Genomic DNA, 11,803 nt, shown 5'->3' with positions numbered 1-11,803 from the left:
CTTTAGTACAGCACATAGTCAGTAGATGACAATGGAGAGAAAAGTTTGTGATAGTGGTGATGTTTAACTTTCCCCATATTGACTTGGACTCGTACTGTAAAAGGACTGGATGGGAAAGAGTTCGTCAAATGTGTTCAGGAAAGTTTTCTGAATCATATGTTGAAGTCCCAACCAGAGGGTGTGTCACACTAGATCTCCCATTAGGGAGTGAGACAGGGCGGGTAACAGAAGCTTGTGTAGGGGAACACTTTGCATAATGATCATAATGCCATTGGTTTCAAGGTAATTATGGAAAAGGATAGGTTTGGTCCTTGAGTTAAGATTCTAAATTGGAGAAAAGCCCATTTAGATGGCATCAGAAAGGATCTGGAAAGTGTGGACCGAGACAGGTTTTTTTCTAGCAATTGGGAAGCCTTCAAAAGAGATTTTGAGAGTAAAGATAACAGGTTTAGGGAACCTTGGTTTGCAAGAGATGGAGGCCCTGATTAAGACGAAGAGAGTGCATAGCAGGAATGTGTCACTAGCAACAGATGAGGTGTTACAGGAGTAAAGGAAATACAAGAAAACACTTGAGGAAATCGGGAAGGCTGGAGATTGCTTTAGTCGTCAATGTGAAAGCGAATCTAAAGGGCTTGTACAGATTGAGCCAAAGGATAACAAATTAGTCTCTAGAAGATCAATGGTAATCTCTGTGGAGCCAAAAGAGATGGGAGTTTTTTTTTGCATCTGTATTAACTCAGGAGATGGACACAATCTATAGATTTGAGGCAATGCAGCAGTGAGGTCATGGGCCCTGTGCAGATTACAAAGGTAAAAGTATTTGCTATCTTCAGGCAAATTGGGGTGAATAAGTCCCCAGGGTCTGACTAAGGTGTTCCCTTGGACTCTTGGAGGCTAGTGCAGAAATTGCAGGGGCACTAGCAGAGAAATTTAAAACCCTAGCCATGTGTGGAGTGCTGGACGATAGCTAGTATTTCTTCCTAGTTAAGAAAAGCTCTAAGAATAAACCAGGAAATTACAGCATAGGCTCCTGACCGCAGTAGGAGGAAAGTTACTGGAAGTGGGCTAAGTGACCAGCTATATCAAGTATTCGGACGAGGACTGGTTAGGGATAGTCAGCATAGCCTTGTGTGTGGTTGGTTGTGTCTTACCAATCTTACAGAGTGTTTTTTGAGGAAATTACCAGGAAAGTTGATAAAGGTGAGGCAGTGGATGTTGTCTATATGGATTTTAACAAGGCCCTTCAAGGGAGGTTGATCAAGAAGGTTCAGTCACTTAGTACTCAAGATGAGGTAGTAAATTGGATTAGACTTTGGCCAGAGAGTTGTAGACAATTGTCTTTGACTGGAGGCCTGTGACTAGTGGTGTGTTGCAGGGATTAATGCTGGATCCATTGTAGTTTGTCATCTATATCAATGACCTGGATGATAATGTGGTAACAGGATTAGTGAATTTGTGAATGACACCAAGATTGAGGGTATAGTGGACAGAAAGGTTAAGACAATCAAAGCTTGCAGCAGGATCTGGACCAGCGGGGCTGAAAAATGGCAGATTGAATTTAATGCAGACAAGTGAGAGGTGTTGCACTTTCAGGGGACTGACCAGGGTACAGTACTGTGCAAAAGTCTTAGGTACATATATACAGATTGGGTGCCTAAGACTTTTGGACAGTATTGAATTTGTCAATGTGGAGCGGAAAGCAAGTTTATAAATCTGGCAGGAGTAAAGGACTTTGGGAATGGCAAGGGTGGTGCACTGTGGGAGGGGTGCAGGACAGGTGGTAGAGGAGTGTCAGGGGTGGGGGGTTGGCACAAGTGCAGGTATGCCCTGGTACAGTCTGCTGGAGAACTCAGACTTGGGAGAAGATTTGTTTTCCAGCAAGACAATGACACCCAGCATAAAGTTAAAGCTACACCAGAATGGCTTTAAAACAACAAAGTTAATGTCCTGGAGTGGCGAAGTCAGAGTCCAATTGAGAAATCGTGGGCTAGACTTGAAAAGGGCTGTTTGCTCACGATCATGATGCAGTCTGACAGAGCTTGAGCAGTTTTGTAAAGAAGAATGGGGAAAAGTTGCAGTGTCCAGATATGCAAAGCAGACAGAGACCTATCCACACAGACTCAAGGCTGTAATTGCTGCCAAAGGTGTATTGGAGTATAAAGTTGCATTGTTTGCTGTGTAACCAAAACTATGTAGTCAGCTTTGTATTTGCTATTTACTATGTATGTATCCAATTTAGTAGGAGAATGAAATCTCTGTATTGTCTCTGTACTATTGAACACATCAGTAATTTAAGAATGTAGCCAAATAAGAAGATAATGGTGTGTTAATGAGAGGCTAGCTAAGAGATAACTGTGGCCAGGGATGAGGTAACACATGGCCCAAAAAGTAGATTAGAACATGATTAAGTTAATGGGTAGAAACAATAGTGGGAAGTCGGGAGCTGATGTACTGGTGATACGCAACTGTAGACTGATTGGATATGCTAATGCAACTAAACCAGGAGATTGCTATAAAAAATGCTATGCACAAGGATCGGTGGGCAATCAGCGACTAGCTCACTGACTGTCTCAGCTTTGATTTGCAAATTAAAGTTTAACACTTCTTGAAGAATCTTCTGCGTCTCCTGGTCATTTGTGGGGCACAAGAAACCGCGACAAAAATTGGCATAGTCAGTAGGATCAGAAAGAGACCCACGGAAAGGAAACAGCAGATTGGGGACGCTTCCCAGTTCTCTAGGGAACACCACAGGGCTAACAGAATTAAGGGTACACCCAAACAAAAGGTAAGCGCTTTTTGCGACAATTTGAACTAAGAATTCTGTTGGTTTTGGGGAGGTCTTGGAGTCTCAGAAGTGTGGAACCACTGCCGAAGGGTCTCTCCGGTCCAAAGAATCTGGCAGAATTGGGGGTTAACAGGAGGCTCAGAGGATTGATCAAGAACACTGCAGTGAGGGTAAGTACAAATAAGCTAATAAGAAGTTAAGTGAAGAAAAATTCCATGTGGTGTTGGTAAGTCCCTGTGGATACCACTTCGTATAAAACAAAGGTCTGAACGGGCAGGGAAAGGAAAAATAGAGAAAATCCTCGTGGATACCGTCTTAAGAGATAAGGGTCTGAATAGACGAGGTGCAAAGAGAAAGTTCTGTGGATACCGCTCTAAGTAGAGGTCTATACGGGCAGAACAGAATAGGAAACAAGGACAGTCCAATATACAGTTTAAAGCGCTGGTAGATGGACGATAGACTAGGCATAGAATTAGAGTAAATAATATTATCCAGTAAACGAACTGTGAATCTCCGAAATACCTTAAAAAGAGAGAACAACATGACAGGTAAAGGAACGGCAGTAGAGATTCTGAGCAAAAAAATCCCAGTAAATAAATATGAGATCACAAAAACTTCAGAAAAATGGGAAAAAAGAACCAAAGACCTGGTCACAAAATGGCCAAGAGAAGGAACGTTTGATGTAAGCTTGTGCGAAGAAATGGAGGCACTAATTAAAAATTACAAACCAAAAGATAAATCTAAGAAAAGAGGGCAAAAAAGAGAACGAGAAATGGAAGTGCTAAAACTCTTCAGAACGGAGGGAGAAAGGCTGAGGAGGACAGGTAGAATATTGATTACAAGCGAGGAAGACACTAAGGTGCTGGAGAAACAGCCTGTTAGAGGGAGGTACAGTGAGAAGCTGCCTTCAGCTCCGTACCTGGACGTGAAAGAAACAGAAAGGCCCCTTCCCTATAATGAGGAAGGAACCCCTAAGCAGTGCCCCCTGCTGACGGGTACAGTAAACATGCAGGGAGAAGTACAAGTTTGGGATAATGAGGAGGAAAAAAGACAATACGAGAAGGAAAAAGCGGCGATATGGAAGGAGATACAGGCAGAAAGGATAAAGGTGGAACAGGCAAAGAGAGAAATGAAAGAAGAGATTGAACGGATGAAATACTTGAGAGATGAAAAGGAGTATGAGTAGTATCGGTTATACCATAGAAATCAACAGACTAGAAAAGAAAGTGGCTCATCAGGGCAGGAAGAGCTGAGGCATTCAAGAGGAAGTGAAAAAAAGATAGGAGACGAGAGTCTTGGAGAAACACAAGAGAGAAGGGAATCAAGCACGAGTAAGGATCATGAGGAGTCCCTGCCACAGGTGTACAGACACGGACAGGAAGAAAAAGAAGGTGACTCATTGGAGGAGCAAGAGTTAAGTGGAGAGAGAGAGGATGCGAGAATTTGTGGGGAAGAGGTAGGAGGCAGAAGCCTAGAAGAGCAGAAGGAGGCGGTAGGGAAGCGACTTGCGGAAGTAGAGAGAGAGCTAGGTAAGTTACTGAGAGGGGATTGCCAGAGGAGATGTGAAAAATACTCCAGGGGCCAACCAAGTATTGAATCAGGACAGAAAGGAAGGACTCCACAGGGAGACCGAGGGAAGAAGAGGACCCCGGAGAAATTTGTGTGGGAGGCAGTAAAGACATACCCTGAGACAGATGGGGAGTCAGGCGAGGAGGAGAGCCAGGGCAGGTGGGAAGAAGGAGGAAGAATGATGCCATTGTTAGTTAAAGGATCAGGACAAGTGCAGTATATCCCTTGGGAATCCCAGGACCTAGAAGGGCTGAAAAACACTCTGCCCAATCTACATGAAGGAGCAGGGAAATGGATTAGAGCCTTTGAAGAAGAAATGGCGGGACGATTATTGGCTATAGGAGATTTGAAGGCACTACTGATAAGGTTGATGGGAACCTCCAAATTTAACGAACTGATGGAAATGGCTGGCATAGTAAACTCGAACGACCCGAGAACTGATGGAGACGGGTTTGACAGAGTGAAGCAGAGGGTATGGCAGGCCCTCAGGAAGCTTTATCCACCCAAAGTGGACCCTAAAGCCTTAAAGGGGGATCCACTGGGAGACACTGAAAACCCAGCAGCTTATGTAGAAAACCAGTTGAAAAGGTGGAGATTGGAAGAGCTCACTGACTGTCTCAGCTTTGATTTGCAAATTAAAGTTTAACAAAGTTTAACACTTCTTGAAGAATCTTCTGCGTCTCCTGGTCGTTTGTGGGGCACAAGAAACCACGACAGGTGCTTCTACTAATTACTGACTTGAAGTAATTAACAAAATTTGTGCAATCAATTATTTTGTGTTTTATAATTGTAATTAATTTAGATCACTTTGTAGAGATATGTTCTCACTTTGACACGAGTCTTTTTCTGTTGAATAGTGCCAAAAAAGCCAAATTAAATCTACTGTGCAACACACACAAAATGCTGGAGGAACTCAGCAAGCCAGGCAGCATCTATGGAAAAAAGTACAGTCGACGATTCATGCCGAAACCCTTTGGCAGCACTGTGATTCAATTTTGTAAAACAATAAAGCATGAAAACTTCCAAGGGGGTGAATACATTTTCTAGGCACTGTATTGAGTACGGGAGTTGGGATGTAACGTTGAAATTGTATAAGAGATGTTGGTGCAGCCTAATATGGAGTATTGTGTGTAGGTTTGGTCACCTACCTATAGGAAAGATGCAAATAAGATTGAAAGAGTGCAGACAAAATTTACAAGGATGTTGCTGGAACTTGAGCACCTGAATTATTGGGAAAAGTTGAATAGGTTAGGACACTATTTCCTAGAATGTAAAAGATTGAGGGGAGATTTGATAGAGGTATACGAGATTATGAGGGGCATGGGAAGGGTAAATGTAAGCGGACTTTTTCCATTGAGTTTGGGTGAGACAACTAGAGGTCATGTGTTAAGGGTGAAAGGTAAAATGTTTAATGTGAACGAGGGAGAACTTTTTCACTCATAAGGTGATGAAAATGTGGAATGAGCTGCCAGTGCAAGGGTTCGGTTTTAGTACTTAAGAGAAATATGGATAGGTACATGGATGGGAGGGGTATGGAGGACTGTGATCTGGGTGCAGGTTTGTGGGACTGGCAGGTTGGCTAATGAGTCTGTTTCAGTGCTGTGGTGGTCTATAACTAAGTGGAACCTGGCTGTAGTTGAGTGGAACAGTAGTAACAGATTTATGGTGTTGGATTGGGGTCCAAATCATTATATTGTATCTTTAGCTTTATGCTTGCTTGCACGTTTGTATAATCACCTGTTTGGCTCTATACTTATGCAGTTTCTTCATTTGTACAACTGAAGTGTAACTCAGACGGTACCCTTTGCATTAGATTCCCTCATCTAACCACTTTAGATGGGTTTTCAGCTGAAAGGAAGAGCATGAGGTTCTTTGTCACTTCATTTTATATGCAAACTGGTAGGAGCTGACACTCCTACTTCTGACTTCTACTTTAACGAGCTCAACAAAATGGCTGCAATCATAAGATTTGCACCTCATTCTTGACTTGCAAAGAGAATCTTCTGGACAGCATTGTCTCTAGATCTAAAACAAGATAAACAAAGAGCTGAGGGGAAACAGAAGGTAAATATTTGATGGGCCAAATGGTGTATCTTGCTGCTATTCACACTCTAAAGTTTGCACCTTCATGTTCTCACTTCCTGCAGAATGCCTGTCATTTTCTGCTCTTGCTTATTTATGTGATAGTGCATAACTTCAAGGGTTAAGGGTGATGTGTTTTGCATGTGTTTGGCTGCAGTGTAAAACCACATGATGGGTTATTTTGCCACCTTGAGTCAGACTTGATAGAACATTTGTTTAAATTTCATCTAAACAAATCCTAACAGTACTTGGAAGATGAACACTCCTGCCTTTAATTCTGTTGATGCATTATCTTGAAGAGGAAAACAAATTTTCATAAAATGCTGAAGAGGAAAAAAATTTTCATAAAATGCAGTAAGCTCTATTATTCAACAGTTGCTATAGTTTCTGCCTGAAATAAACTACGTACTAACAAACTTGTTTTTGATTTTAATGAGGAAGGGAAGCCAGTTGCCAAAAGGTTTCTTAGTGGAATACTATCGTGGCTGCCAAGGTTTAATATTAGCCATGGCAGTGAAAATTAGTTCCTTTCATACCTGATGAAGAATTTTTAAGAAGTATGAAGAAACATCAGTACGTTAAATGCAGAATTCTGATCAACTGGTTGAACAATGCTGCTTGAATCCTAACTTGCAACAGTTTACCCACCGTGTGTCTTGGCTCTGAGTCCAACAAGATCTCATTGTGGTGTAGAGCTTCCTCTTTGCCCTTGTCAATAAAACTAGCCAGGACCCCTACTGCAATTTCTATCTTCTGGGCTGCCCCAGGCTTCTAATACCAGACCCATGGCAATTATAATTCATCTTTCAAAACCCCTCTGCAAGCCTTTGTCCTTCTCCTTTAATATACACCTTCACACTTCAGAGACATTGAAAGATGAGGCACTCTGTGCCAATCACCAACATTTTTACATGAATCCTACATCAATTCCCCCACTCCTTCCCCAGATTCTACCACTCAACTATATATTAGGGGCAATTTACAGAGGTCAATTAGCCAAGTAACCCAAATGTCTTTCAGATGATGGAAGAAACTGGGGAGACCATGTAAGCTCCACACAGCACGGGAGGTCAGGGTTCAACCCAGACCTCAGTCACTATGAGACAGTGGCTCTGACTAACGGTGTCATCTAACAATGATGAATGGATTGTCTGTTAACTTCATACACTTTCCACTGCTTCAGGAGAGTGACTAACATAGTCCAACTGGCCATTCTCTCTTCTCTCCATCAAGCAGAGGGTACAAAATCTTGAGAGCATGTTCTACCAGCTCAAGGATATGTTCTATCCCACTGTTATTGGACTCTTGAATAGTCCTTTCATATAATAAAGGATGAACTCTTTTATCTCCCAATCTACCTTGTCTTGGCTTTTATAATTTGTTTGCTTACCTTCACTGCACATAAGGCCATAAGTTGTTGGAGCAGAATTAGGCCCTTTGGCCCATCAAATCTGCTCCATCATTCCATCATGGCTGATTTATTATCCCCCTCAACTTCATTCTCCTGCCTTCTTCCCATAACCTGTGAAGCCCTATCTAATCAAGAACCTTTCAACCTCTGCTTTAAATATACTCAATGATTTGGCCTCCATAGCCACCTGCAGTAATTAATTCCACAGAATCACTACCCTCTGGCTAAAGAAATTCTCCCTCTACTCTGTTCTAAATGAATGTCACTCTGGCCTGATGCTGTGCCCTCTGGTCCTACTCCCACCCAATATATAAAACATCTTCCCTACATCCACTCTATCCAGACCTTTCTATATTTGATTGGTTTCAATGAGATCTCCCGTTAGTCTCCTAATCTCCAGGTGGGTACAGGCTTAGAACCATCAAACGCTCCTCATACATTAACCTATTCATTCCCGGAATCATTCTCATAAACTTCTTCTGGACAGTCTTCAATGCTAGCGCATATTTTCTTAGATAAATAGCCCAAAACTGTTCACAATACTCCAAGTGCAATCTGACAAATGCCTTATAAAGCCTCAGCATCACATCTTTGCCCTTATATCCTAGACCTCTTGAAACGAACGCTAACATTGCATCTGCCTCCCTTTCCACTGACTTAACCTTTAGGAAATCCTACACAAGGACTCCAAAGACACTTTGCACCTCTGGTTTTTGTATTTTCTCTCCAATTAGAGCATTTTCTCTATTTCTCTATTTAGAAAATAGTCTACGTCTTTATTCTTTCTACTGAAGTGCAAGACCATACTCTTCTCTATACTATAATTCATCTGCCACGTCTTTGACCATTATCACAATCTGTATAAATCCTTCTCCCAATCTCTGCTTCCAGAACACTACTTGCTCCTCCACCTATCTTCATATCATCTGCAAACTTTGCCACAATGCAATCAATTCCATCATCCATATCACTGATATATAATGTGAAAAGAAGTGGTCCCAACACTGATCCCTGCGGAACAACACTAGTCACTGGCATCCAACGAATCTACTGTCCACGTTCGTGTCTTTTCTGCAATACCATGGGCTCTTATCTTGTTAAGCAGCTTAATGTGTGACACCTGTTCAAAGGCCTTCTAAATATCCATGTAAATAATATCCTTTGTTTATTCTGCCTGTTACTTCCTCAAAGATTCGCAACAGATTTGTCACAGGCAAGATATCCCCTCACAGAAACCATGCAGACTTTGGCCTATTTTATCATGTGCCTCCAAGAACCCCAAAACCTCATCCTTAATAATGCCCTCTAACATCTTTCCAACCACTGAAGTCCGGCTAACTGGGTGATAATTTCCATTCTTCTGCCTTTCTCTTCTTAAGGAGTGGAGTGACATTTGCAATTTTCCAGTCCTCTAGAACAATTCCAGAATCTAGTGATTCTTGAAAGATCATTACTAATGTCTCCACAATCTCTTCAGCTTCCTCTTTCAGAACCCTGGAGTGTAGTCCATCTGGTCCAGGTGATTTACAGTACCTACCTTCAGACCTTTCATCTTCCTAAGCACCTTCTCTTATTAATAGCAATGTCACTTACTTCTGCCTCCTGACACTCTTAAATTTCTGGCACACTGCTCGTGTCATCCATAGTGAAGACTGATGCAAAATATTTATTAAGTTCCTCCTGCATTTCTTTGTTCCCAATTACTACCTCTCTAGTATCATTTTCCAGTGGTCTGATATCCACTCTCACCTCTCTTTTACTCTTTAAATACTTGAAAAAAATCTTTTGGTGTTCTCTTTTATATTATTAGCTAGCTTCCCTTCCTATTTCTTCTTTTCTTTCCTTACTTTTTCGTTGCCTTCTGTTGGTTTAAAAAACTTCCCAATCCTCGAACTTCCCACTATATATTGTACTCTTGCTTTTTTACTGTCTTTGACTTCCCTTGTCAGCCATAGTTACCTCAACCTCCCTTTAGAATACACCCTCACCATTGAGATATATGTCCTATGCATTACGAATTGCCCCCAGAAAGTCCAGCCATTGTTGTCCTGCTGTCATCCCTGCTAGTGTTCCCTTCCAAACACCTTTGGCCAGTTCCTCTCTCATGCCTCAAAATTCCCTTTACTTCACTGTAATATTGATACTAACTTTAGCTTCTCCCTCTCAAATTGCAGGGTGTAATCTATCAAATTATGATCACTGCCTCCTCGGGATTCATTTACCTTAAGCTCCCTAATCAAATTTGGTTCATTACAAAACACCCAATCTAGAATTGCCTTTCCCCTAGTGGACTCAACCACAAGCTGTTCTAAAAAGCTATTTCATAGGCATTCTACAAATTCCCTCTCTTGGGATCCAGCACCAACCTGATTTTCCTAATTTACCTGCACATTGAAAACCCCTATTACTATCATAACATTGCCCTTTTTGAATGCCTTTTCTATCTCCTGTTATAATTTGTACCCCACATCCTGTATACTATTTGGAGGCCTGTATATAACTCCCATCAGGGTCTGTTTACCCTTGCCATTTCTTAACTCTACCCACAAAGATTCTACATCTTCCGGTCCTATCTTACTTTCTCAGGATTTGATTTCATTTTTTACCAACAGAACCTCCCCACCCCCTCTGCCTACCTGCCTGTCCTTTCAATACAAAGTGTATCTTTAGATGGTAAGCTCCCAGCTATGATCTTCTTTCAGCCATGACTGTGTCACAATGTCATATCTGTCAATCTCTAATTGCACTACAAAATCATCTACCTTACTCCAGCTGGTGGCGTAGTGGCGTCAGCGTTGGACTTCGGGGCGAGAGGTCTCGAGTTCGAATCCGGCCGGCTCCCTTGCACGCTCTCCATCTGTACCTGGGTTAAGTGTTGAGCTAGCAACTCGACCTCGTAAAAAAAACAACCTGGAGAGGGATGGGCTCCACCAGGTTTCAGATGCGCAAGACACGCCGTATGAAGATCGGTGCAAAAAGCTTGTCATGATAGCGCCCCGACGAGGCGCCCCACACACACACACACACACCATCTACCTTATTCCATATACTGCATGCATTCAAGTACAACACCTTCAATCCTATATTCACCACCCTTTTCAATATTTTCCCCCATGTTACAACTCATCCCACTGACTGCAGTTTTGCCTATAATCTGTCTATCCTTCCTCACAGCCTCACACTACATCTACTTGTATACCAATTGCTCCATTCTCTGCCCTGCTAGTCTGGTTCCCACCCCCCTGCTATATTAGTTTAAACCCTCCTCAATAGCTCTCACAAACTTGTCTGCAAGGATATTGGTTCCTCTCGGGTTCAGGTGTAATCCATCCGTTTGTACGGGTCGTACCTACCCCAGAAGAAATCCCAGTGATCCAGGAATCTGAAATCCTGCCCTCTGCACCAGTTCCTCAGCCACACATTCTTTCTTTTCCCAATCTTTTTACTAAATTTCAAATTAATAAACATAGCAATATTGATAATGGTATTTTGCCTAGATCACACTTTTTTCAGATATTTACAGATTAGAAACTTTCTGAATGCTACTTTACCTACCTTTCCAATATCACATCAAAGTTACAGAAATTTTTTTTAGGTTTAAATCCTTATCAGAAGAGTTTAATAGCAATTGTTTATCATCTGATTACGAAAATACATCTAGGTACATCTGATAAAATTAAGAATGAGTGGGAAAGAGAACTTCAAATATCTTTATCTACAGAGAAATGGGAGAAAATTCTTAAACTAGTTAATACTTCTTCAATGTGTGCCAGATATGCTTTGATACAATTCAAGGTGGTTCATTGGGCTCATATGTCCAAGGATAAGTTAGCTCGTTTTTACTGTCATATAAATCCTGTTTGTGATGGATGTAATTCTGAAGTAGCACATATGTTCTGGTCTTACCCTCTTCTAGGAAAATATTGGAAAGATATTTTTGATATTATTTCAGTAGT

General features: G+C 41.7%; 1 protein-coding gene across 3 annotated transcripts in view; it reads right to left on the bottom strand.

Moving 5' to 3' along the window:
- Window positions 1-11,803, bottom strand: part of ntaq1 (N-terminal glutamine amidase 1) — a 70,100-nt gene that overhangs the window by 20,803 nt on the left and 37,494 nt on the right. The gene's annotated exons all lie outside the window — the stretch shown is intronic.

The sequence above is a fragment of the Hemitrygon akajei genome, chromosome 1 (assembly GCF_048418815.1).
Source record: "Hemitrygon akajei chromosome 1, sHemAka1.3, whole genome shotgun sequence".
NCBI classification, from domain to species: domain Eukaryota; kingdom Metazoa; phylum Chordata; class Chondrichthyes; order Myliobatiformes; family Dasyatidae; genus Hemitrygon; species Hemitrygon akajei.
Note: the sequence above shows the minus strand (reverse complement) of the source record. Positions and strands in the feature narration are given on the sequence as shown.